General features: G+C 36.5%; 1 long non-coding RNA gene across 1 annotated transcript; it reads left to right on the top strand.

Annotated features, from left to right (window-relative positions):
• Positions 1-5,770: 5,770 nt before the first annotated feature.
• LOC124303103 (uncharacterized) lies at positions 5,771-23,697 on the top strand. Its single transcript, XR_006907836.1, has 3 exons — positions 5,771-5,843; positions 17,686-17,695; positions 23,688-23,697. It is a non-coding gene; the product is annotated as an uncharacterized LOC124303103 (long non-coding RNA).
• The last annotated feature ends 257 nt before the right edge of the window (positions 23,698-23,954 follow it).

Below are 23,954 nucleotides of genomic sequence, written 5' to 3'. Positions count from 1 at the left end.
CATAAGCAGAATTAGATACGCGACATTTTTAACAAATATCATTTTGATTACAATCTTATTTTATATCATCTTTTGACTTTGTTAAGACTTTTCAATGGACAATCACTCATCACAACGATTTGAAGTGTGTAAATCCATGCGAAGCTACACGACAATCCAAGTTCACATCGGAAAAATGAATCCAAATATAATCATAACTCGATTTTATTATCGCAATATATTGGAAGTAAAATATATTGACACATTCATTTTAATATCTCGGCTTCGCTGTTCAAATTTAATGTAAAATGAATGAACAGCGTAGTTAAATCTGTAAGTATGACTTGACCGAAAAGTATCATGTACAGACTGTATAATTTTCTGCAGGTCGTTTATAATTTTTCCTCCATTTTCGAAACCGCGAGAAGGGTGGCCCTAGAAAAGAGTTTCAGATAACCTTGTCAGGGTTTTCCATTCATCATCGGAGCTCGTCCGGGTGATGAGGCAATTTTTTCGTACCATAGTTCGATTTTGTCTTCTTCTGAATACTGTCTATATATATAGATGAGTCTTTGATGTTTCCAAATTTTGTTTAACAGTTTCCAAGAAAATTTGCGAGCAAGTTTTCGACATGAAAACAACAGGAGATGAAAAATCCCCCGTCAATTTATACGATTAGTGAAATCATCGAACCATTTCCGGTTAAAATTTTCACCCCATATTTTGCTGGCCACAAATTTTTTTCATACCTCCAAATTACTCGTCAAATCATATTTTTCGCGAGACTTGATAATAGGAGAAGAATCTTGGAAAAAGAGCTCTGAACTTTTGAATAAAAATTGATGATTTGGGGCAAGTAAGTAAGCTGGAAAATTTGTTTCCGAAGATACATTATTTGTCAATAAATCGTAATGTTTTCTGTATCAAGAGTATAGAATTAGAGAGAGTGGATTTATCTCTTGGTTTTCAAACTATCGTTACTTAGCTGCGTAGATGAATAATGTGTCTTTTTCACCGTTGTAGTAGATTAAATTCTGAATCGAGCATTGAACTTATTGAACACGAACTAATAATCAGATAACTAATGCCATGAATAAAGTTCATTCAGTTATTTTTAACTGCAGGGATAATTCAGAATCTGATCTCATTCTCTGAATAATGATGTTCGGTAAAAAAATCTTACTACGGAACATCGAAAAGGTGAATGTTTACCTAACTTATGTCCCAGGATTTTCATTTATCTGAAATAAAAAAGTTGAATTCTCATCGGGTAGAGTGAAACTTTTATTATGACAGAATGTTTTATTTCTGAAAACCTTCCGCTACTAACAACGTTGCAAAAAATTCAATTAGAGAAATCAATTCGAAGAACTAGAGGAGAACTAGACGAGTTGATGTCTTCAAAATCATTGGCTGCACAGGCTAGTAAACTCACATGTTTTAACAACTTACGGTGGTCAGTGAATGCTTTGTCTATTCATCAAGTTTTCAAGCTCCTCGATTTCAGAAATTCCAACAATGATTTATGACTCTGCGGTGACTGATATTTTGAGAAATCTTTTTAGAGTTTGTTAAATATTAATTTAACAAACGTTTGGGGGAACAGTAAGTGGTGGGGGTTTGGACCACGAGGACCGGATCGATCGGAGCCACGAGAACAAAACTATCTACTTGCGTTTGCTCGAAATTTCTAACTACGCAGTCCAGTTCCGGAACGCTGCCTTGCCATATAAAAGCCAGATATCTACGCTAGAGTTCAATTCAAAATTGTCTCCCGACGAGACCACATCTGACGAGTGATCAAGTGCGATTATTAGTAGCGTTGCGTCGAGTTGTCATTGATCAAGGTTTGCAAACAAGTCGAGTCACACTCATCAGAGTTATCAAATAATTCAAAATCTGTATTTCTATCAAATAAAGTGCTGCATTTTTGTTGACGTTATCGTTGGAAGTAAATTCTCTGAATTTTCGAAGTGAGCGCATCTGCTTTGAGAAAATCAACTTCCACAAGGCTCGTTTTATCGATCACCTTGTTCGGTTCACCCGGCAAGCTTCCTTGTGGATTTTCTGGAACTTTATCACCTTGAGAAAATCAACTTTTACACGTTTTACATGAGAGGCAATCAACATCCCAAGGCTGGCATTGTTTATCACCTTGTCCGGGTTCCCCGACAAGCTGCCTTGTGGATTTATCAGAATCTATCACCTTGTCAAGTTTCATTGACAAGATAAATTTTTGACTTTCGAGAAGCTTGTCTACACGATCGATCGTATCTGTCTTAGCTATCTAAATTTCACGTTAGCATTCATCCCTCCTGTATAAATGATCAAACACTCTAAATACGAGTAAAGGTACGATCAACAAATGTTTCTGCGTTTATCTTTCTTACACTTATTGTAGTTCTTCCAAACCAGTCAATAGAACGGAGTTTTTAGAGTGAATTTGCAAAACTTGATCAACGGCTAAGCCATTCACCAACCATTACGAACTGGCCACGCAAAAACAACCATAAAAATGGCAAAATGAATTTGTTTGTGCCCAAAATTCGTGCTGATAATCACGGGAATATATCATGTAATGCAATGTTCATTCTCGCCCTCTGTTACCGGCATCGTGGACTATGATTTTGATCACAGAACCCGTGTAATACACTTAGCAACTCTAAGCCTAAGAAAGATATAGGGCTTGAAACTGATCTAGGTGGAAGTTACAGCTAGTATACGGATCGTCTACGCAGCAAATTAATTATTCAATCATGTAGAACAATTGCAGAGAATTATAGAAACGAAAATCATTGACGAAATTCGTTTCATTTGCAAAATTATGCGGTGATTTGTAAGTTTGGAGAAAAAGAAACCTAGAAATAGAAAAAAATAATAATTAACGATACCGATCTACCATTTCTGATTTTTTTTTGCCTTTTTCTTCAAGAAAATTGCACGACTTTACCGTGTTGAAAATAATTTCTAAGATTTTCTACTAATTTTTAGAGAAATTGGAACATTTCGTACAATTTTGTACAAAAAAAAAAAGTTGTTTTCGTACAAACGTGTAGATTTTAATGAAAATTTATATTGTTTCAGTAAAAAGTATACAAGTCGCAACGATTTAAAAACAATGAATAAACAAATGTTCATGAAAAGCAATATATATTTACAATTTTGTACGATATAACACGAAGCGGTCAAATTTTTGTAAAAAATTCGTAGTAGTAGAAATTTTGACCACATTTCTTAACTTCATTGACTTGTTTCTTTCTTTCATTCCGTTTTCCGTTGCCTCACTTTTCAAATTTCCAAGTTCACGTAACGCGAAATGTAACGTGCAAACATGGCGCTTGGTTCATGATCGCTTGAGGCTCGGAGGTTATTTAACAAACAAACATGTAAGTTGGCAAGCGTTGTGCGTCCCACGAAGCTTAGATACCGACTCGCATTACTTATGGAATTTAACGACGACGCGAGGTTACGATCCACTCTCCTCGTGTTTTCGCACAACACATTTTACCGAACGTTTTGAAATCCGACAACGAGAGCTGTGGAATAATTACGTAAACCTGCTAACTACGGAACCATCAGCAGTTACCTGTTCATACATTTTTCCAAATTTAGTCTACTTTTAAAAGCACTCTGTCCAATTATACGAAATTCAGTTTAATCTACTTAAAAAGACCAAATAGAAAGGGTTGTGCAATTTTCGTTGAAGAGATAAATGACGTCAAAAAATTGAAGAAAAAAAAAAACATACATCGAAAAAGAGATAAATCTGTCGTTTCTGGTCTGTAATAACGCTATTATGTTGCCGAAATGTGAATACTTTTATCACACGGTGTGTCAGGTACAAAGTGGAAGTGAAATTAGAAAAAAAAAAAAGCTAACGTGTCATCTGTAGACCATTTCAAATTTTATTTGCGAATCAAAATAAAACTGATATATATATATGCTAGGAAGGCGTAACATTCACCAAGATTCTCATTTTACGCAGTATTTTAACATACTTTTATTTTTCCTAACGATACAAAAAAAAAAAAAAAAAATGAAGGCATTGTTCGTTGTTTACCGGCTTCTACAGTAAAATGCAAATTATTTCAATACCTTCTCGACGACGATAAGTCGTAAAAAATCAACTCTATCACACGGTGTACTCAAGTAACACCGAGAGTAAGGTTTTAGTTTGAAACTAATTAACAACAACATTCTTCAGCCGTTATAAAACAACTTTGGGTGAAACAACCAAAATTGAACAATTCCGCTTGATGAAACACTCGCTAAGCATCCTGATAAATATTTGATCGCACGATTCATCGGTTTCCTCAACATAAGTTTTCTACCAATTGAAGTTGAATAAAAGAAGATGTAACAAAACCAATCGTTTTTCTTACTTTTCTTTATTTTTATTTTATTTTCGAGTGATCGAGAGTTAATTTTTAACAATTATGTAGAACATCGAATTTGTTTCAACAAATAATATCATTGATTTTTGTAGTTTATTATTGCATATAATTAACTCAATTACTATCTTTGTCAAAATACTTTTTTTCGACGTTCGACGTTTTTTTTTTTTTTCGATTACCTAAGTGCAGAGAAAAAGTATAAATGGGTTCGGTCGAGAAATAACTTCTACTAATTTTAACAAAATCATGTTGTTTGTAACCTCTGGAAACAAGAAAATCGGGTTTCCATAAAATGTCCGTCAGTTTGACGCACTGTTTTTTAAATCGGACTTGATTATCTGTGGAGCGATCGTATATGACAGGTATAAACTTCAAATTCACAAGGCATATTCGGTTACTAGACAAGGTTGAAGCCTAAAAATTTGTACACGACGGAAGTAATTCTTTGACTGCGATAAATAATTCCCCGTTGGCTAAACGATGAGAAGTCCAGGGAAATTTTACTTTGCATTAGTTATTCACGCTTTGGAAGCGTTGCAACAATGGGAATATTTTCCAGAATAACAAAGCTGCAGCTTATTTTCAAACAAGCAAACATTCGAAGCCCCCTTAACAGCTAATGAACAAAAAGCAATATGTATAGATATATATTTTCTGGGACACCAGAAACCCTGAAAGAACAAAACCGCGACCACGACGAGAGTCGAAACGGAGAAAGAAATAACGGGGTGGTTCTACTCTCGTGCTATATTCTACCGAGTCCGTTAAAATGGTTCGAAGAAGTCTGGGAACCCGTAAGAGGCGAGACACTGCATCCTGGAGACCATTTCCTGGCTACTCCCCGGTCACCGTCTCTTACATCCTCCTCAGGGACCGACGTGTGAGATGGCTCGGGCAAATATCTTCTATATACGGATAATTTTCTGCTTTGGCGAAGCAATAAACGAAAGGCAAAGAGAGAGAGAGAGAGAAAGGAGAAGAGAAATCGAGGAGGGAATAAACGCTGTTGCGGCGGATGCGATTTTTAGTGCAGTTTGTCTAATGGACGGACAACTTGGAGGGCGAAAGAAAGGTTAGTTCTGGTCTTCGGTTCGAGGAGAACAATCAGTCAAAAACTTTTCACCTAGTCGTCAGTGCTGACAGGCCTTGGAGGCGATGATACCCAGATGCCGGAGGACGTTTTCTCCTTCGTGTGTATTTCCGCGCAGGATAAGGATCCTCGCTTTTATTCCCCGAGTGTATTTTGTCTGGCTTATATTTCCGGCGGATCTTCTTCGCATCCTCCTTCTTTATGATCTCAATTTTTCTTCTACATGCTGAGCTTGACTTACTCGAATCGAATCTGCCCAGTCTCCGATTCTCTCGTAGGTATATACAGAGTGAATTTCTAACGACTGCATAATCCGTCGTCTGCTAAATTTTAATGCGCATGCGCTAGAATCCGAGAGCAGCTCTTTGCCAGGGTGACCAGTCGTCGTAAAGATAACCTCAAAAAAATTTTGACAATTTTCGTTAGCAGTTGTGCTCGATTATCAACTGTCAAAATGTTTGAGGTTAGAGACAGTTGGTCACCCTGGCAAATAGCTATCTTGAATTGTACCGCGTTCGCATCGAATTTTAGCAGACGACGAAGCAGGCAATCGTTGGGAATTCACTCTCTGCATAACATATATGTTGATAAATAACTACCAGACACCATTAATAAAGAAACGGAGCTATCTTTGATGTTCAGAATTTCTTGCACATAGCCGTCCCTTTTTTTTCAGAAAAGGACTATCGTTGCTAGGAATCATTTTAAGAAGATCTATATATCAGGGATGGCCAATCGGTCGATCACGATTATTATATAGGCCTATATAGTTAATAGCTTCGGGGCAAAACAAAAAAAAGAATACATGATTGTGTCAGAAAATATTTCATTCATTTCTACGGTAAATGTTTGAAATTGGTAGATCGCAGAGACTCTGGACAGTAAACAGTAGATCTCAGCTCTGATCAAGCTACTCATCCCTGCGTTATACGATGCATGATGCATATTCCTGAGGATTCATTTGATTTAGAAAGGTTCGTACGAATCGATTCGGAGACTAAAGATTTGTTGTCAAAGAACCAACGAAGCTAGCCCCGTTCGATTTTTGGCGAAGGGTTCGACGGTGTTAGAAAATCCTAATCGACCTAATTTTGCAAGAGGTATCGATTGCGTGCAACGGATCCAGAGTTACGGCCAAAAAACGATAGACTTGTTTTTATAATTTCTGCGCAGTCGGTCCCACGTTTTTTTCATATCTTTCCTGCGTTTTTCTGCGTATAATTTGTCAATAATGGGCAAGTGCCCGTCAAATTTAAAATTGATAATTTTTATACTTTCAGACCCTTAATTGGCTAATTGGCGATCAGACGAATTAGAACGATGTCTCTTCTTGTATTCCTCTACACGCCTGGATATGTGTGTATATATATATATATATATATATATATATATATATATATATATGTATATATAAACACACGCATTTTACATGTATTATGGATCGGTATATCTCATATACTACATGCAAATATAAGACGTATACAAGAGGGTGTATTTATGTATGTATGTATGGACGTTAGGCACGTGCTAATTCGAGTTACAAGAAAAAAAAAAGTCGATGGAAAAACCGACGACCGGAGATAAAGTTGCGATAAGCAAAGAAAGAGAGTGAGGGTGAGAGAGAAAGAGAGAGAGAGAAAGAGAGATATTGTAGCGCCAACAATGTGCACGGGCTGGAAAAAATATATTTAAAAAGGAGAGGAACCAGAGGAAATAAATTGAGAGAGAGGGGAAGTATAAAGAAAACGTGGAAAATGTAAAATGGTTTGAAAGAGGAAAAAGTAATTTGGCCATTCGCGTTATCCAATTTGGTAAAGGAAATTATGAGAGTACAAACATTTTCTTTTTCATTCGACTTATCGACTTGCTTAAAACTCAGAAGTACAATACTTTTATTTCTTTTATAATCGTAGTAAGTATTCATTGAAATTCTTGATCGAGAAGTTTTTTATTTCCCAACGGATTATCTGCAGGTAAAAATGTGTACAGTACTCTTATTCAGCCTACTTTTAGCAAATTCGACTTTAATTTTTTTTATGCGAAAATCTGCAGCACACTTGAGTTATTTTAGCTGACTCCACACACTTTATCAAAGTTATACGAGGCAAACTTTATACAGCAGTGAATTCTACAACATGAATTAAGCATATTTTCCCTGGAACCTGCATATTGACACGATTTCAATTATGAATAGAGACACCTTGGTCTTTCTTGTATGTATAGCCTATTTGTTGCACACTCTTTATGACTTCAATTTTCATCGTTTATGGAGACAGATTTTCCCGGCAACGATACCTTCAAATTTTGTTTCGAATTTACTCTGAATGATTCTACATAAAATTGACAAGATACTCTTCTTTCGGCGCAATTTTCAATTTTTTACCATTGCATAATCATCCGGATAAATTTAATTTGCAAAGCGGAATATCTGGATACTTTCTATTGTCAACTTTACTTTGTGCGGTGAAAGACCGTTCGGCGTTAATAAATTCATAGATTCGATTAAAAGTTTCTGAATCCGACTTTACCAGAACGAACATCCAAATAGTCTACAGGATTAATTTCAAATTTTTCGATAATGTCGGCATTTGTCGAAGGTAATTATGATTTCGGCTAGTATTTGGTGGATCTTGTAGATCAATATCATACCCGAATATTTCTCGCCCGTTATTCCCATCGCAGAGAATATACTACGAAGCAACAGCGACTATTTCATATCACAATCAGAACCGAATTTGTGATGAAAGTACCGATAGCAATTATAATAATAATAACATTGCTGGATTGATGTCCTGGACATCGTAAACTCCGAAATAGTCTGATCCCCAAAAAGTCTGGTCGTTATGCTCGGAAAATTTCGAGAAATTTCTCGGTGAAAGGGATCAAACTTTTCAGATAAGCCGAACAAACACTCGCGAGCTTTACTGTTACAATACCCACGCAAACCAAAAGTTTAATTGATTTTTGTAGTGAATGATTTAATTTTGGTGGTTACACTAGAATTATACCTCAAGCTCGTTCTAATAACTGCTCATTTTACTTCTCTTGCGAGAAAGGATTTTTGACGCGTCACAGACAGTTTTTACCCCTTCAACAAACAATTTTGTAGACTTACGATGTAACGTATCACTTGACAGCGGTAATCAATTAGTGGCTTTTATGATTTCGTAAATTCCACCTAGTCGAGGAAATAAAGCAATGGACTGTCGATTTTTTGAGCAGTAAGACGGATTTTAATGCGGTTTTTTGCATTCGCTTCGTAAGAGCGCCTACAAACTTTGTGAACTAAATTGATTAATTAATTTTTTGAAAATGCATTATGGCATTAATAATATGCATTTTGCAAGTGCACTTCCAAGAGACACTAAATAAAAAATTTGCTACTCGGGGGTTTTTGGGGTCGCTGAACACGAATATCGCCACGGCAACCGTCTCCGAGGTACCTGGTGCCCAGGGTGGACAGTATCAACGTCTTCTCCTAGAGTTTTGGCGAAAATTGTGATCGAATTTGTGATTGAATTAAGAACAATGTTCTTTAATTGAGGTAAAAATGATAATACTCAAGATAATTCCAGAAAAAGACGTTGAAACGTTCACCCTGGGCACCACGTACCTCGGAGACGGTTGCCGTATCGATATTCGTATTCAGTGACCCCAAAAACCCCCATGCAACGAGTTTCGACAAATTCGATCACAATTTTCGCCAAAACTCTAGGAGAAGACGTTGATACTGTCCACCCTGGGCACCAGGTACCTCGGAGACGGTTGCCGTGGCGATATTCGTGTTCAGCGACCCCAAAAACCCCCGAGTAGCAAATTTTTTATTCAGTGTCTCTTGGAAGTGCACTTGCAAAATGCATATTATTAATGCCATAATGCATTTTCAAAAAATTAATTAATCAATTTAGTTCACAAAGTTTGTAGGCGCTCTTACGAATCGAATGCAAAAAACCGCATTAAAATCCGTCTTACTGCTCAAAAAATCGACAGTTGGGCCGTTTTTAGTGCTTTATTTCCTCGACTAACCAATCTTTATTCACCGATAGATTTAGCTAACAATACGAAGCGATTTAGTTGAATATATCAGCGGGTTTTCAATATTCCAATAATTCCATGAAAGAAGTATTGTTTTGTTAAATTGACTAAATTAAAATGAAGATTTCATATTTTTGAATATATTTTATTCAACCATATTTCTTCGCGATTTTGAATAATTATTTCATCAATTTTTATACATAAAACAAAATATTATGTTCACACGATAAAATGTTTCACAAAATGCATCGACTAATTGTTTTTTTTATTTCTGAAGCAAAAATTTTTCCGCGAGTCTATAGTAATATTCTCGAACTGCTCAAGACTTGTGGTCATATTTTCATCAGTTCTGGAAAGTCAAATTTATAAACAATTTTTTAACATTCAGGTTTCCAGGCTGTATCAATCAAAATTTTTGCTATTCATAATAAGCGTGCAGCGTTCCGATTGAAATAATCTTGTTCTTTATGTCTTTTACGTTAATTCATCTTATTCATTACTGGATTCTTTTTACTATTGTTCATTTATACCAATGTAAAAAAATGAAGTTAACGAACGTAGTTTGCGCCTAAGATTTTCGAGTATCTACGCTTTCCCAAAACTTCACGTTTTACAATCGTTGCTTGAGCCACCATCGCAAACACACATTTGTCGATTTAAAAATTTTTCATCGACGTAGGTAATTATTATTTCTGATTTTCAGTCTTATATCGCGATCTGTTGAGACACCGTCTATCTCGTTCCGTGAATGACGAAAGGACCAACTGTTCGGCATTCGTCATGCCTGTAAAATTCGTCTAGTCGTTAATTTATTCATGGAAAAAAAAACCATTTCAATTTTCCGTCCACAACGCCTAGTTATCCAGACGTTAATTGTCGTAACTCGTCAATTAGTCAAAAATCGGAGAGATTTGACTGAATTACGAGAAACAATTATACAAGTTGTTATCGTCTCGTCAAAGCGAGAATATTTGAAGCAATTTTCGCCTCGCTACACCGGGTGCGAAGTATAATAAAAGCTCTTCTAATTATACTGCGGGAAAACGGTTTTACGACAGAAATCTTTCATCCGTTGATATATGCAAATAAAATCGGTAGGTATAGGTGTTTATTCGGATCGTTGAAATTACCGTAGCTGCAAATGTTTTTTCCCTCCCTTACCTTCGTACATAGCTGATTGTTTAACGTTTACGGCTTCATTATTTATAAAAACAACGAATCCGAGTCGACAACCTTCCGAAAACAAACGACCGATACTTCGATCACGATGCTAATCCGCGGGTGTTAAAAAAACCCCACCACGTTAACTCTAACGCCTGGAATAACTGGATTTGAAATTAATAGTGATTAATTCATGAATCTCGGACAAAAGCAGCTGAGACAGCAGCTTAGGTTTAATTAATAAGTGAAAAGCGAGATGCTGCAGAATATTATGTACATATCGCATGAGACAGTCTGGAATACTTAGAGGTCACTTGAATGCCCTTCATGAATTTCCCAAGATTCTATATGAATTAAAATTTATACACCTATATATGCGCAGACAGTATATTATGTGTGTGTATGGGTAGGTAGAGAGAATCCGGGGCGGCACTAATAAAGCATTCGCCCGAGGATAGGTATATGCTTGACAATTAAACTTACTTCGAAATTTGACTTGGAAATTTAATCTTTGCATAATCGTGTTTCTCGCGGCTCTGCGCATTGCCGGATTCGTTAGCGACCGAGGGTAAAAAAAAGTTTCGTTTTGTTTCGTTTCCCTTTTTTTTCTTTCTTTCTTTCTGTTTTTCTTTTTTTTTTTGTTTTTTTTTTGCATTCCCTCCTACGAAGAGTCTCACAGGAACATAGACTCCGCTCGGTTTGAAATTTGAATTCTTGTTTTTTACAATTCGTTTCGCACGCAGAACGCGACGTGTGACCTGATTCGAACCCAAATATGTCTGTTGGGAAATTTGACCGATTAACGAATTTCGTGCCAATTCGTACCTCGAACGTAAATGTCGTACAGGCGCGATAGCGATAGAAATTTTCGTATTACAATATATAGAATTTAGAACGTTAAATTTAACCGGTTTACAGCATACAATCAACGATCGGCTCTGCATCCCCCGAGGGTCTTGTTTGCACGTGCGGAACACTTTATGCTGCATCGACAAACCTGCACAACACGGTACATCGTTCGTCATGTGTGCACACGTTCAACGTGATTCCGCAGGCGGCGTGTGAACAAATCCACGGGGCTGGATTGAAGTTCCAAATTCTAAAATTTACGAAAGCGCCTGTTTCCGAATTATTTGGTGGCGAAACTTGAGGTAAAGATATCGAAATTTGAAGAAACAACGAAGTTGCGAATGGTTGGACAGCCGACGGCTCAAAGTTCCGAAATGCTGGATTCCGGAAATTCAAGTTTCTGTAGAGCAATGTTCCGAAAAGTAAAGTTCCCGTGGAGAAAAATATCGGAAAATAAAGTTTCGATAGAGTGATATTCCGAAAATTAAAATATACTCGCACAGCGTAGTTTACTCAACGAGTGGGTGTAAAGAATCAGAAAGACGGAAAATCATTGTGACCAGGATTCCGAACGTAAGAATATCGAAAATCCAAAACAAAGAAAGTTCAAAGTGATGAAATCTTATCCAGCAAGGAATTCACGGAACTGAAAATCTTAAATCATTCCGAATTTCGTTGTTGCAGATTTTTAAATTTTCTCATTTTTGCACTTTCGGAATTTCGGAAACTAATTTCATCGAGGAAGATACGGAACTTGCATCAGCTGGCCACATAGGAACCCAGAGGGATTTATTGTTTTTCAATGGTTAGTAAAGATCTGCGAATTTTTTACCTTCGATGTCACCGAAAGATTTTTAGTGAATACGCACGATTTCACGCCATGGAGGATAAATGGGCCTCACCGTCTGAAACAGAAGTTCGGAAAACTGCAAATTTTTATTTACACCAACGATATACCGAAAATGAATGAAACAATATCTCTACTGTGTGATAGAAATGAATCGGAGTAAATTCGGCTAACATAAGCTAAAATATGAAAAATCTAAAAGAAGGTATTATAATCAAAATGTGCAAAATGATTAAACTCTGGTGTTTTTGATCTGATTTTATTGGTGAAATAAAACTGTAGCCCTCTTCTGCGCAACAGAAAAAAAAATTCAAAAAACGAAGAACTTCATCTGGATTACTTTCAGATTACCGCGAGCGTGAAGAAGCTGCAACACGAAACAATTTCATCCTGTAAAACAGTCAGGATAAAATATCTCTGGTCCCATTTATCCCCTTGCTCGGATCCTCGAACTCGGTTCTCCTCCTGCTCATCCTGACAGAAACTCGGAAACGTGAACGATATAAGCCTGCAGGATTATTCCCAGCACGGTTCTGGCGATCACATCACGGTTCGCGGTAGGTATTTAGGTATAGATATAATATTCGATTTATTTCTAACCTGGGATAAATTAATTTTAATCTCCGATGTATGAATATATTTGTATAGTATTTATATAATAGCTCGTTAAATTCGTGCAACAAAATTACCAAAATTAATATAAAATCGTTGATTGCTCTCCCAGAGTTTTCCAAGGAAAGTAAACTCGGAAAACTTCTGAGTGGTGTGATGTGCTATATATATACATATATATATATTATATATTTATTTTGATATTCAATTAACTCGCTCGTCGCCAAGTGATGTATATATATATATATGTATATGTATATATATATATACATCGCTTGGCGACGAGCGAGTTAATTGAATATCAAAATAAATTCGTTTCTCTGAACTCGTTTTTATTACTAATTTCACTTAGAGTTTAAGATTCGTAAATGAACGGACGAAGAAGGGTATACTTGAAAACTTAATATCGAAAATAGAAATTTGAGAAACATCTCAAGTCGAATTACCTCGGTACAATCTAAAGTGTCTTTGATCAATTGACGAACACGCGATAATTAGTTTCGCGTATTCAAATGACGTAATTCGGTCGAGTATTTTCCAATTTCAAAACGCAAACGGGCTCGCCAAGATTATAAAAAGAAGGCGAATGGTATTTGGAAAGTACAGTGGTGCTCCCAGCCATGCCCGAGGGTTAGATAATCCCTTGATTTTCATTCGCCCGAAGTGGTGGGGTTTCAATTAATTCTCTGAGCTATACGCGAAACTCCGCTCTACAAAGACACACAAAGGTCCTCTTCACCGCCGACAGCAACCAACTCGGTCTAATTATCCCTCGGCGGAAACAGAATCTCTTCTATGGCGTGGCTGTGTGGCTGCAACATTACCGCAGAATGATGAGTAGACGCTAGGATACTAGCCAGGTTGTGACGATACTATCAGTGTTACGAAAAATGAAATTTTGAAAAGTGGAATTCTGCTCGAGGCTCCGAATGTCACGTAACGAGTCCTCGTCGTTTCGAGTATCACAATTATTCGTGTCAATGGTGCAATCAACCACCTCTTAACATTTTCTAAGTTAATCTTGAACAGCATATTTGTGCACCAGTACTTTCAGTACATTGTACCGTGCATGCGAGTTGTTTGACCTAGCCAACGAGCAAAGTCTTCACATAACGCCACGTAGAGCTTTTTCCGAGTTACGATCCATTGAACGAGGCAGGTTCTTGCAGGTTTTTCCCCAAACTTGACTGGATGTCGCAGCTCATTGGATGTCAATGTCCATGTAACGGTCAATTTTTCAGTCAAATCATTTTCACCAAGAGTCGGAACTCTTCGTACTTCGACGTTGGAACAACTGGCGTAACGTTACAAGTGTTAGATTCTTTTACCGCGGTATGATTTTCACCGGACGTGACGATGTAGCGACACTTTGGAGGTGAGGCGGAAATAAGAGAAAGCGAAAAAAGAAAAAAAAAACAGAAGCCGTAAACCGCAGGCTTCCGATCGATGCTGGAAACACGTCACAACCAACGCAGTCGACGAACAATGGACCATGATTACCGAATGTGAACCTTGCGGGTGATCAGCGGTCGCCATTCTGCGACTGAAACCACCTCCCAGCCATGTTCGAGACCTTCCGAAATTACTTTTTATTTATCAATCCTGTCTCTCGCATTTTCAGATGATTAATATTTCGAGGCAAGCGAGTTCTCACAAGGATGAACGTTTACCGATAAGAGACAAAACCGAAAGTCTTAGAAAACACGTTTCAAAGATTTCTTGTGTTGTGAGCCAATTTTCGACCTCAACATCTTCCACGGAGAAACGCTTGTGGCCTCTTCGGCAGATGTCTTTGAGAATCCTGGAGGGTCTCCTTACGATCCCTTAAAATTAGATTGATTCTGATACGTTTAGCATCACCCGCGTCGTCTGCTAACAGGTTGGTCGACTGGTAGCAGACTACACCAGTGCCCTTGAATGTGTCAGAATCAATCCAAGGGTGAGCTCGTAGCTAGCTACCACCTTCAATGGACAATGTTCCTTGATGATTAGCAGACTTAGTTAAATTCAGGTAATTGGACCCTAGTTAACTGCCAATTTCTGTAAAGACGGATTATCTTATCGAATTTGAAGTCGTAAGTACCACTTGGGAAAATCAGCGTATGACGTATTCAAAACTAGATCGACTTGGCTAGCACGAACAAGACACGCGCCTTGCAGATTTTAATATTTTTTATAATTGATCCGGTGTCTAGAAGGTAAAATTGACAAAATGAATGAAAAAAATTACACAGGACTACGAAATGTAATTTTTAATTTCCCCTTAAAATAATAATGATTCTATTAGGTATTTAGGTATGTTGGATTAAAATGTAACACTAGTGTTTTTTACAGCACATCAAGATTTATTTTTATCCAAGATATGCATATTTACAGGTTTTGGAACAATTTTTACGAAAAAACAAAATATAAAGAATATAAAAGTAAACATTTAGTTCTAAAAAAAAGACTTACGATATCTTTTTTTACTTTTTTTAAAACTCCTGTTCAATTTAGTTACTGTTTTACTTACGTACCTCTAAATATGCTTCAAATCACCATAAACAACGACTAGTGAGGATGGATGAATATTTAAATATCAACACTACCATTAATACACGTAATTAAGTAGGGTAGCTAATTTTGAATTACAAGCATGAATTCCTCAATGAAAAGTAGCATATTTATTATAGCCAAACGAAATATAAGAAAACATCCGTATTTTTACGCATCATTCTTCAAGATTTTCGGAACGATTACTTCAAATCAAGTTGACTTATTGAAATTTTAAATTCGTGAAATAAGATGTAGGAATAGTTGTCAGATATTTGTATGAAGATATTGCTTTCCGGGTTTATTTTTCAGAAATTCTTGAAGTCCAAAGGAAAAATGTAGTTTGCAGTAAAAAAACTACAAAAAGGATTCAAATCTTGCACAAAAATTGGTCAACATTTGATCGGTGATTTTTATTTTCAAGAATTTCCAAAAAACTCCGACAAACAAGTATTAACTCATATCGCATATGAATACAAAGTGTTATACATACTTAAAAAGATTGATGCTAGAAATACCCAAAACCCTTTCCGTAAATCTGAAGAGTGCGTCGTTTCCCTTATCGAAATTGAAAAAGACAGGATAAAAATTGAGACTAATTCCTTCTGCGATGTCCTTCAACATTTTCTTTGTTACCTTCTGTTTCCACAACATCAGCGAGTCCCAGAAAGTATTTGGTCAGCATGGATCCAATCAATTCTTCTGCACACTCCGTTGGTCAGGTGATTTTCCCGAGTCTTAAGATGATGTTATAGTCAGTCTTTACCGACCGAGTGAAATATCGTCTATTTCGATTATTACCTACACTTACGCATCACCATACATAAAAGCTACCGATAGCGCCATTCTACATGCAGTTCCGAACAGGAACATCCGAAAATATTTTTGTTTCAAGTGAGAATAACGCCACGAAATGCATACCTGCAACAAGTGGTAATTGAGTTATACATTTTCTGGCATTATTCCTGCGTAAAGCAAAACTTTCCTCAGATATTCGTTTTCGGTATTGTATGTAGAATGGTGCTAAAAGTAACTTTTTTGCATTAGTGATGCGCAAGCGTAAGTAACGCTAAAAGTAAGTGATGTTTCACTCCGTCGGTAAAGACAGACCATAGTTCATAGTAGTAAATTGTATAGTATACTATACAATATTATACAAGACTATACTAGACTATACAATACTAGACTATAGTCTACATTAGTCGACTATATAGACCACTACTACTGTCTATAGTATAAACTATAGTAGTAGACCGACTAGCACGATCAGTGATTAGATAATAGTGAAAATAGGTGATATTTCACTTCGTCGGTAAAGACTGACTGTAGTATATAGTAGTAAACTATATAACCTACTATACCATACTATACTAGACTATAGTCTATAGTATTGGACTACATAGACTTCTACCATAATCTATAGTATAGACTGACTAGTGCGATTAAGCGATTAGGTAATAGTGAAAATAAGTGATGTTTTACTCCATCGGTAAAGACTGACTATAGTACGATTAGTGATTAGGTAATAGTGAAAATAAGTGATATTTCACTCCGTCGGTAAAGACTGACTGTAGTCTATAGTAGTAAACTATATAACCTACTATACCATACTATACTACACTATAGTCTATAGTAGTAAACTATATAACCTACTATACCATACTATACTACACTATAGTCTATAGTATTGGACTATATAGGCTTCTACTATAATCTATAGTATAGACTATATTATGTAATAGACTGACAGCGCAATTACGCGACTAGGTAATAGCGAAAATAAGTGATGTTTTACTCCGTCGGTAAAGGCTGACTATGGTGCGATTTGGCGTTATGCCTGCCAACGAAATATTGAGGGGCGTCTACGCACGATTAAATCAAACGCGAGTCGAACCCCGCTGGTCGATACAATACGACGGTGTGTCGTTGAATCGAATGAAATTCATCCGCAACGCGGTACGCCATGACGGCACAAAGCCTTCCAGCTAATATCCTTGCATCCTTGCAGCATCAAAGGATTGCAGCGTCAATTTGCTTACCTGAAATCGCGCACGCCTGCGTTTATACATCGCTATTGTCGGCCCTCGGGCATCCACCTATCGGCGATTAGTCAACCGTAAGTGAAGAGCCAACCACGTACACGTTACGCGGTCTGCATCAAACTGATTAGAACATTTCACTTGCAGACTGGCTTCCGTGTGTATTTACCTGGCGTATAGGTACCGGGCGAAAAAGCATTGAAATTAGAAATTGTGGTCAAATTGTATCGGATTCAAAAAAATTATATCAGACGAGTCAACTGCTCTGAATGTAACTCATTTAGCTTGAATTCGAATGAAATTATTTATACACCCCGGTAATAGATGGGAAATGTATTTAAGTTTATGAATTACAAATAGAAAAGCCCGATCGCTTTAGATACCGTATAAGCTCTTCTTTGATTCATAAAACGTCTAAGGACGTTGAATCTTAATAAAGTTCCCTTTATTTTCTTTTTCGTTATTCACGATCAATTAACCAGACAAAATTTGTGACGACAAGTTATTACAGATAGTGTGAATTGTAAATTATTTATGTACTTTATTAGAGACCGTGTCAAAGTTACGAAACAAATTCCTTGATGAGAATCCATTTAGAAACAAAATTAGCTCTGATACATTGAAATCTGACAAGTGAAATGTTTCTGATCCTACCAGCGTGCAACAATAAAACGATTATTACGAACTTTTGTCGTGTCAGGAACTCTGCTCGCTCGGTAATAATGAAAGAGTATAATTCCGTTTATTGGTAGTACACGAAGGAATGTGTGAACAAAATAGGATGACAATAGCTGGAAGGATGAAGTCAGTCGAACGCAATTTGTCGCAGAAACAACAATGAATCGTATGACTCGAATTCGTGCTTTGCATCACTATTTTCCAATAAAATTATCTACAGTTATTAAAAACGGAACTCTCCTCCTATTACTTACATGTGTGATTTCTAACTTGTTTTTGCATATCAGAATCGAGCGATAGTTTCAATTAAATCGAACTCAATTAACTTTGAATTGCCGTTTCCAATCTGGACTCTATCAATTAACAACAACAACAACGAACAAATGCAATCCGAATCCTGATGGAATCAATTTAGACAAAATAGTTTAGAAACCAAAAAGACCGTTGCCGCGTTTAACTTTTAAATCTGCCCAAAGAAATGACAAGAACGACAGGTTCAACTCTGACTGATAAATGGAATCGTTGAAAATTCATGATGATTTTTTAATTCTTGATGGACAATAAGTCTACAATATCTGCAATTGTCATTGTCTAGATTAAAATTCACGGTAAAAAGTAAGATTTAAAGAACTGGTCAAGCAGAAAAAAATTACTCTGTAATTCTGGCTCAAAATAGCAGTAGAAATGTACAAGCAACAAATCAATAACCGGGATATAAAAATTCTTTAGCAATGAAAGAAACTGCTACACAAAGTCCCAAAAAAATGTAATCAGTTCTAAGCTTATAGGAGGGATTGCATGTATTGAGATGAAAATCACAAAAATTTGTCCCACAAAAATTGGTCACACACCCATACGTCAATGTGAAAATAGTCAAAGGTGATTTTCTAGACCTCGAAACGTTTCTTCTCGAAACTAAATTATAAGAAAAAGTTGACGGACCTGGATCAGACTTTTTTCTCTTATTTTAGGAGCAAGAGTAAACGGTTTTGACCACAATTTGTTTTCTTGCCATACGCGAAGTAAATTCATGCGGGAAGATGTTATACTTCCTATATTTACTTGAAATCGTTACGGTAATTAGAAGTTCCAGTCCAATACAACTTCGAAAATGTAGTAAAATCTGAAGCAACATATTTAACGTTGCAATGTCCAGAAAATGTGTACCCAGGCCCATTATAATTTTTTGTGAATCTATCAGTACTCAAGCCGTTGTTGTAACGATCCCCATTTTATAAAAATTTTCTAACAACTATTGGAAAGGAATTTGTTTTTTTTTTACAGTACCAAGTAAAAAGCTCAACTTTTCCTTTTTGGAAATTATTACAACGACTTCTATTTTCTCCGAATCATACAGAGTGTCGGTAAGGGGGAAGCTAGCAATAAGAAATGACGAAGTAAGTATCTCTTGATTGAACCACGCAACGAAATCTGAGGAATGGATAAAAAGAAAATCAGCAAGGCCTGCAGCAGTCCAATCAACTCACGAATCCAAAGGTACGTGGCCTCCCCGTCTATAGGTGCAGGTACGCGCAATTCAGGTTTGTATATAAGTAGTTCTTGGGGACAGTTAGTTAACGGCTGAGAAGTTGGTTAGTTAGCGAGTTGGTTCTAAGGCCAACTATCTCCACCGAAGCACAGTTGTTTTCCCATCCAGGATAGGTGCAGGTATATGTATATTGTACAAAGTATATCCTGCGACGTTGGAGGGATCAGCACTTCCTACTTCCACCCGATTACGACTACTTGTATATACCTATATAAATGCACACGTATGCCGTAAGTGCGCGCGTGTATTCACGCATACTTTGGAGAATGCAGCGCACGGTGATCCCAAACATCGTAGGACATATTCAATTTGCATGCTATGCGAGGTGTCGCTTCGCAACGCGGCTTAACTTGGTTTAACGCTTCGCTTATTACGGGCAGACATCGTTTACCTGCTCGGGTCCAACAAGGAAGACGTTATCCCAGCACCTACGTGCTGTTGGATGGCAAACCAAAACAGAAATAAAGAGAGAGAGAGAGGAGAGAGAGAGAGAGAGAGAATGTACTTCGGCAAGAAAACTTCCAAGCTTTGCATCTAGGCACGCGATAATTGTCCAAGTTTTAGTTTTAATCATATACCCTGGATGGAATTACGAACGTAATTTACCATCGTTTTTTTTTTTTACGATTTTTACAGCTGCAGTAAAGGACTGTGAAAAGCCTGTTTAAAGTCCCCAGACAATGATTATATCCAAGCCTGTTCTAAAACATTATCGAAATTCAAATGATTTGTGTAAACTTTTTATATGAAATTGCAAAGAACAATTCTATTCAGAGTTTAAAAGTTTTGTTTGAAAATTTTATGGCTATTTTTTCAAACGACTCACCGCCAGGAATTTATTGTTAGATACATTGGAACAATTTTCATCAAAATTTGTTCCATAATTTTCATTATTCTTCTCTACAAAATTGCCAAACTTCTAAGAATCTGAAAATAAACAACGTTTTCTTCTGAATCTCAGTATAAAGCTTTCGAAACAGGTGAACATTTTTCAAACAATTTCTAGATAACGATGCTCATAATTCGTTCGAATTTCAAGAATCATTTCAGAACAGTTTCACTTATAATCGAAGTTTATGAAACTTTTTATAGTTTTTAAACTATTCAACTGTTTTACAGTCGTTAGAATAGTTGAGAAACTTTTTATGTGCGTAATCAAAAATACCTATATTTCAAGGACGAGCTTGGGAAAATGGAAACTTCGTTTCAAGTGCAGGTGAAGAATTACAGTGACGGTAGAATAAAGTTCCAAAGGTGCGTTTAGGGAGCTCAAATTTTTTACTGAATCCTGTTAATCCTTCTGTAATTTCGAAAATCTCGTACATACTTAATAACCGACCACCTGATAATGACAGTGATCTAATTCTGTTACTACGAATATTTTAAAATATTATAAAAATGAGGCCAAAGCTCCAATGATTCACGACTGAATTCATGTCACGTTATTTTTCAATGACGGTAAATATTGATTATTAATCGTGATCCGTTATATTTTTTTATTACTGCAGAGTGGAATTTCGTGTTTTTACAGAGAGTGTTCATCGATTAATTATTTTTTCATGTCACGGTTAATTATACAATCAATTACCGCTAAAAATTGTGCACAAAACAGGACGGCTGTTATTATTCTTTAGAGAGAGCTGCTTTACTGGTTCGTTGTTGTAACTTTTAACAGGCTTAATGTACCTACACCAAACACCGGGGACAAAGCAAAATTTTCAAGTTTTCCCATGCCGCTTAACCACGCCTCACCGATATCAAATTTCCAGCATTAAGCAATATTTCTCAATATTCTACCATGCAAATATTTCCCCAAAAAAGTTACGGGATGACAAGGATTTCTGTGTTTTCATTTTTCCCGCAGTTATGATATCGCAAAATGGTTTAATTGAGGTGGAAAATCGCAAAAAAATTGTTGCTGTCGTACGTTTTGCGACCCTCGTCAGAGACAAAAAATAGTTCCCTAATCAGTTTGTCGTGCCTGTCGTGAAAATGACATTAAAATTAATTATTTTTTGCTAACGTCTGCGATTTATTCATTTAATACAATTTCAGCGCTCTCACTTTGAAACTTTACCATTCTAGGAGGCTAAAGTTCGTTATTATAACGTAAAGACAAACATATTACTATTATTTAAACTTGACGCCATTTCAAAGTTATGAAATCGATGTTTTTTAAATATTTTAAATGTTTGATCATTATCAACCTCCCACGATTCTGCCCACCAACAAATCAATGAACTCAATCTACAAATACGGTAAATTCTTTAAAATAATTTGGTGTCCATCTAGTGAATTTAACAGACACCGCATCATTTGATCATCGATGTATTGCAAGTTTTTCGCTCAGGGAAAATCTCGGATTTGTATAGAAAGTTGTAGATGATTTGCAAGAATGTAATAATAATGCAAATTGAAAAATCCGCGTGAATAATTTCTCTTAAAGTGTATTGTAGCCGTATTCCGGGATCAGAATTAAAAATATCGAGGCAGAAATCGACTCTGAACCCATGGAAGAAGCCCCGCATTTGTAGGATCTGGAAAACGGATTTAAAAAGAGCTGAAACATTCCGTCATTGTTACGACCAAGCTTAGCAGTTATATATGTATAATGCTCGCACAACTCGAGGCTGCATTGTTCTCTTTGATCGATAACACGGAAGCCATGATTGTATTTCTACAAAATAAAAAAAAAAAAGAATCGAAAACAAATGCAAACGAGACTCGTAACAAGTTTCAAAAATAACGAAAAGAAAACTCATCCATGAGGCGATAAGCACTGTGACCTAAAAAATATAAGTCTAAACAAAAAAAAGTTTTAACGTGAAAAAATGGATAACAGAGACTCGAAGATGCAGTCAAAATTAATTGGGGTGAATTTTGTCCGAACTGAGAGTTGAAAAATATTTAATCAATCAATGAAAACTGTATGTTATTGGTAAAAAACAAAAAATATTGTTCGTATCAGAATCCTGTTTCAATCGATCGATGAAGCACATAATCACGAATATAATGAGCTATTATTGTACTCATAAAAACTGGACGAACTTAAAACTGTCGTGAGTTTAAAATATTTTCAGGAGATTAAATTGATTGTGCAAGAAAAGAGAAGGTTTTTTTCAAAAATTTTTGTAGTTACAAACACCCTTAAAAATCCGCAGGCATTTTGCAGAAGCATCAAATTTTCCCAAAAGTCAGCCATATTTTATTTTCATTTGAACAGACAAACACTCTCCCAGAAAATTGAAAGGTATGGATTATATTTCGTGACTGAAATGCCAGAATGATATCGTTAAGAGACGATGGGCGGCGTAATTGGAAGTAATTTCCAGATTGAAAATAAAAGGTTGACGGCGTATCGGCCTCGCTTCGAACCCTTGAATTTGTTTTAGTTGGGCTTAAGCCGTAAAATGTAACACGGGGGATTAGTTCGGTTCTGAACCGAAGCCGTCCAACAATTTTGGGGGATTCGAGTTTGCGTGCTAAACCGCTTTAAAGCACTTCCACGCGATATTTCGGGCTTTGTTAATTCTAAAAGGACTTGCAGGCCTAAATTGGATGCGGGGAGCGTCAAGGCCTGATTGGTAAAAGTTTTCGGTCCTGCGGGATCAGCGAGATTATCTTAGATGTTCGAACAAACTCGGATCGTTCGTCAGGTGCAGAAAACGGCAAAGGCGTAAGTACTCTGAAAAAATTTGCAAAGGCTAGTATCATTTTCAGCAAGATGCGAAATTATGTGAATTTGCATTCTTCCGTCGGCATTTTGAATTTGTTTGAACTGAACTGAAGGGAGTAGCATAATTGTTATCTGATTTTGAAGAGAAATAACGTGCTTTTCGTAACAGTTGATATTGCCTTACAGAAAATCAATGCTTTTTCATAAATTTAAACAAATACACTTTTCTTCACTTACAACAGCTAGAAACTCAAAATAATGAAATACGGGACTGGTAGATTTGCACTGAAAACTTCGGCGCATTCGTACCTGCATAGCAAGATAAAGTAAAACTTTCCATAAATAACGTCAGCAGCGAGTTCTTGAGCCGCATTAAAAAAAATTTCAATTATAACCGGGGACAATGAATAGAATTTGATATCACATTCATTCAGCAGCGTTCCGCATTCAAAGTATAATGAAATGCCTAGAAACAAAGGGCGGAAAAATAATAATAAACAAATTGGATTAAAA

Source organism: Neodiprion virginianus, chromosome 4, assembly GCF_021901495.1.
Source record: "Neodiprion virginianus isolate iyNeoVirg1 chromosome 4, iyNeoVirg1.1, whole genome shotgun sequence".
In the NCBI taxonomy this organism is placed as follows: domain Eukaryota; kingdom Metazoa; phylum Arthropoda; class Insecta; order Hymenoptera; family Diprionidae; genus Neodiprion; species Neodiprion virginianus.
The sequence above is the reverse complement of the archived record's forward strand: the minus strand, read 5'-3'. Positions and strand labels throughout refer to the sequence as shown.